A 5,284-nucleotide genomic window follows, 5' to 3' on the forward strand; every position below is an offset into this window, starting at 1 on the left:
CAGAAATGGGGCATCAAAACGGTTACCGAAGGGGGAGTACGTGATTGGGGTGAGCGTACAGACGGACAATTACGGTATCGAGCTGGACAATATAAGACTTATTGCCGAGTACCAAAGATTGGAATCAGATCTTTTCTGTGGTGGAAGACTTATTGATCGGAATGCGACAACGATGGACTTCGACGTGAGTGATCTTCTTTCGGATTAAGAGAACATCATCAGAACGTTCAGATAGACGTTTCATTTCAGGACAATGAATTGATACTATGAGAATCTGGTATTTCTTGCGGCGTTATTCGAGTGTATAGAACTATCAAACTTTATATTTTCTTGCTTGACTTCTCAGTTGAAGATAGTGTATCAATGGTATTTTGACATTTTAGTTCAGACGTGTGTGTCTTCACATCAACGTTTATGATCAATACGATGCAAAACTGAAATACAACTATAATTATGTGTGCCTGTGCAAAATCAAGACGGAGATAAACACTTCATTGAGTTAATTTGGTGCTTGATGACATTCATCGTCACCTTGAATAAATAAATACATTGCGTTGATCATGTTATTTTTTAAGACATAAATTTTGCATGTATGTGTTCACTGTGAATGATACTGAAAAGACTGCCAAGCCTACATTCAGGACGGTCGAAATCTACAAAAAGGACTTATGTCTTTACAACGTGTTATTCAATTTTCCCCTAAACGGGTTTAGTGTTACCGCTTTTGTTGTTTTTGCCATGCTTATTCGAGTTTCGTTGTTCATGCACAAAGAAGTTATTCGATTGTATTCTTTGCAATGCATGCTGATACTTAAACGCTTAAGAAATCTACATTGCTATGTTTCATTAAATTATTAAAACTTATAAGTACGCGGTGGCATACAAGTACTGCAACGAAATGTTTAAACAAATGTTATCTTTATTAAAACTGCAATGAATATGACATTGCGTAACTCAATAATCCACTTCGAAACGTCTGAATATGTTATTGACTTGTGGCAATATTGTAAATTACGATAAATTTGTGTTCAGTATGTGTATATAATGTGTGAATTTGATTGTATTTGTGTTGTTCTTATCGCTCCAATCTTAGACTGGACGATAGTTAGCCATCATAAAGATAAAATACTATGTTACTCTTGTTTTGTAGAAAGTGAAATACTCGATCGAAAACAGATATTTTAAACAATACGGAACTTACGCATATGATCACTCTTTCGGATGACCATAAACCAAGATTCTTACTGATTAATAGTAATATTTGAAAAAAGGTATACCGGTCATGCATAGAAGACGCCTTGTGTTAACTGTCATGCGATCTAACTTTCTCACTACCAACGCGCACTTTCTACTATCATACATTTTCTATCGTTTGGCATCAGTGTATTACCTTTAGGTTTAATGTGTATTGTTCTGGTCAACGTTTAACCATTTTCGGAATCGCTCGTAAACTCTATATAATACACATGTCTCGTTCATCAAAACTGGCTCCCAACTGAATACCAACAATCCAAGAATATTTAAAATATTTAAAAATAATTCATGCAGTATACTTTTATGTGTGTTTTTATGCCCTTGAACCATGTAAAGTTTGGTTTACGGCCCGGTCTATGCACTTTCGACACACATTTTACATTACATTCGTAAGTTAAATATATGCCATCAAAAATAATTGCCTCTAATGTCCATTAATTGACCTAAAGAAAAAAATCGATTCCGTTAACCGTAATGCTTTATGGTTTAAATTGTTCAATATTGGTTCAAATGGTTAACTTCTTCCCATATCTACAGTGAAATCTTGCATAAAAAAACTGTCACACATTGTCCGATTTTTCAATATATCTGTTGGTTTAAGACAAGGTCAAAACAACTCACCAATAATTTTCTCATTGTGCTGAACGACATTGACTTGCATGTGAAACATGATAAAGGCTTCACTTTTTATTTGTCATTAATTATTTTGATATTTTCTTGTGACATGGTCTTGATCAGGAAAGTCAGTAATAAATATGTTAAAAAATATATTTACTTATCGTGAAAAATGGCGTTTAGTATCAGATACCAAGAAAACAAAAACTATGGTATTGAGAAACAATGTCAAATAAAAATACCAGAACATATGTTCTTACAATTATAAAAAAATTCACAAGTGTGATATAATTTCACTATCTCTGAAAAATGTTTGATTACACATCAGGGTTTCAGTTGAATAGTCAGCATGCGATACGAAAGGCAGTTAAGGCACACAATTTCTTGTTATGGAATGTAAATAACTAGGAATTCACTTCTCGATTAGCTTTGCAGTTTTTTGATGCCTCTGTATCGGCGACATTCAGTTATTATTATTATTTGTGGATTGTACTGCAGCTATTTATTTCGAATTAGGACGTTATCAATTAATCTATACTTTTAACTTATTAACATCTTAATATCAAACTACCATCAAATGCGCTTTGTTTTTATAGTGATTGTATTCGCCAATAAAATCGACTACTTATCTATCTATGTTAGAAACACCTTCGGATGAACTGTAAATTACACTACATGGCTCTTATCGAAAATACACAAAAATAAACGCAAGAAGATTTACCATTTTGAATCAATTTTAAAGATTTATTTTCTACAGTTGACTTTTTTAAAAGTGTTTATACTAGCAACGAATAAAAAAGCTCATGATTTTACGAAATTTCAAATGTGAATTATTTATTTTCACATGAAATATCATATTTGTATGTGACTTAAGTTACTATGTTTAAAGAGCTATATGTTTGTAAACCGCTGTGTATTCGCGATTTACGCACGGTCGCATTTCAAGAGATTGAGGATATTTAGTATGTTTAATATACGTGTTATTCAGTAACAGTGATGTAAACAATGAGTAACGAATAATCTCGAGACCGCATATCGTAATATCTATAGAGCAAGCTGTAAGAAGCACTATATATACATTCTAAGTTGAAAAAAGGTACTTAACACATGTTTAAATAGGGATAATGAAAACTAAAATGCACATGCAAACTGTATATAATTAATAACAACTCATGTCCGTTTTAATGTTAAAGGTTGAAAAATGTACTTCGTCGAAAAAGTACATTTAAGGACGTTTAATTCAGAATAAAAGTTTAGTGGTTTTGAAGCTTAAAATTTTTATTACATAATATAATGAAATAAAGTTAACTGAGTTTAACATTGTAACAATTTTTAACCCTATATCATTTCAAATAAATATATTTCTTAAAAAAAATAATTTTCAATTATTTGTCAATCGGTAATTAGAAACCATCTTAGAGTTCAATAGTCCGTCTTAATTCATATCGCATGATGTATTAAGATGACGACACAGTTTGTAAAGAGATTAAGCAACACCATTATACACGGCTGTTAATCACGGGCGCCACCTCTTGTTTTCGCTGCATGAATAAATGAGCCAATGCTATATCCGAGTTGGCGCTATGTAAATGTTACATAAGTGTAGATATACATGGGTTTACTGTTTACTCCTAAATTAAGCTGGCCCAAGGCTAAACCTAAGTTGGCAATGCAGGCAAGAACATCCGTAAATGCGATAGAAGCTACCAAGGCTGTTTTGGAAAACTTAACTTTCAAGAGTATTTCACACTTTTTAACTCAATGGTTAAGCCAAACCTTACATACGGAGAGGGGCAATACCTTTTCTGAAAATATAGAACAAATCCAGGCTCAATTTTGCAAAGATTTTCTTAGTCTTAATAGGTCAACAAACAATAGTATGGCTCTAGGGGAGATTGACAGATTAGAATTATGTGTAGACTATCATTTCAAGTGTATTAAATACTGGTGTAAACTTATTCACATGCAACTGCATAGATACCACAAAAACTGTTATAATATGATGAAACGCCAGGATGAAATCGAAAGGACCAATTGGGCTTCTTCTGCTTAAACTTTGTTAATTAATAAATGTTTTGGTTATATGTGGGTTTATCAGGATGTTGGTAATGTTGATGTATTTTTACAATCACCTTATTTGTTGTAACAAGCGAAAATGGTCAGGGAGTTTATTCGAATCGTCTTGATGTGAAACATATAGAATGTATCAATAATTGCTTGAACAAGAAAAATATATTTCGCTTAAAATACCATTATACTATAGTAACGCACTTGTACAGTTTAGATGTTTCAACCACAGGTTTCCAATTGAAACTGGACGACATATTGGTATAGAACATGATCTTAGATATTGCACACACTGTCTATAAGAAAATAACACTTGTGTCATTGAAAACGAATTTCAATTAGTTTAATTGTTCTAAATTTCACGAAGAACGTAACATGCACCTTTTTCTTGGTATAGTGGAAACAGAGAATACAACGTTCTTATTAATCTGATAACAACGAAAAATTATCTTAAAATTGAAGAAAATAGCAGTGTTCATACATTTCTCAATGCGAAATGCACAAACATAAAGCTATTCACAACTCATGTAATGTGACATGTAAATTGTATAATGGGCCGGTGGCCTTTCCTTACGAAATAAATGGTATTCTCTTGTCTTGTCTTGTCATCGGCCATCAGGGTCCTCTGTGACAAATACAAAGGTTGTGGCATGACAATTACACCAACCAGGACTCCAGGACAGAGTACACGAAAGCAAACAGTGGGTTGATAAAGAAGATGACAAAGGCTAAGGAGGATTAGATTAAGTATCTATGTTACAACATTGAAAAGGAGATGACCACAGGCAGCAGTCACCCTAAGGCCAGTGTAATAGCTAACGGGGAACTCCTGATAAAGAGTGACATTTACAGGCAAACTGAATAATGCAGCAACCTCTATAACTACACGCTTTGAAAAGACCACAGTCTCAATCAGAACTATCCAAGATCAGAAGATGATGACGCAAGCCCGTACATATTTTATTCAGACCTGAAGGAGTCAGTGCGTAGTCTTACGACAGGCCGATTTCCGGAATCAGACAACGTTCCTACTGAGCTGACTAAATGCAGAGGAATGGCAACGACTGCTGCAATGACGGCACTATACCTGAAGATTTTCGAGGAGAAGTAGTGACACAATGATTTAACACAGTCTCTGATAATCCGCCTACCGAAAAGGACACGCTGAAGCCCGTGTTTTTCTAGCACTAAATGTATACCCTATACAATTGTTGCGAATGTATTTTACCTTCTTGAAGGTATGCAATGTTAAGGCTATGTCCGCATTATTTGTTTTCAATATTGCTTGCTGTCCTCGGTCGTGATCGCTCTTTATTATTTAAGTTTACCAACTTCGCATACAAAGAGC

The sequence above is a fragment of the Dreissena polymorpha genome, chromosome 10, assembly GCF_020536995.1.
Source record: "Dreissena polymorpha isolate Duluth1 chromosome 10, UMN_Dpol_1.0, whole genome shotgun sequence".
Lineage (NCBI taxonomy): Eukaryota > Metazoa > Mollusca > Bivalvia > Myida > Dreissenidae > Dreissena > Dreissena polymorpha.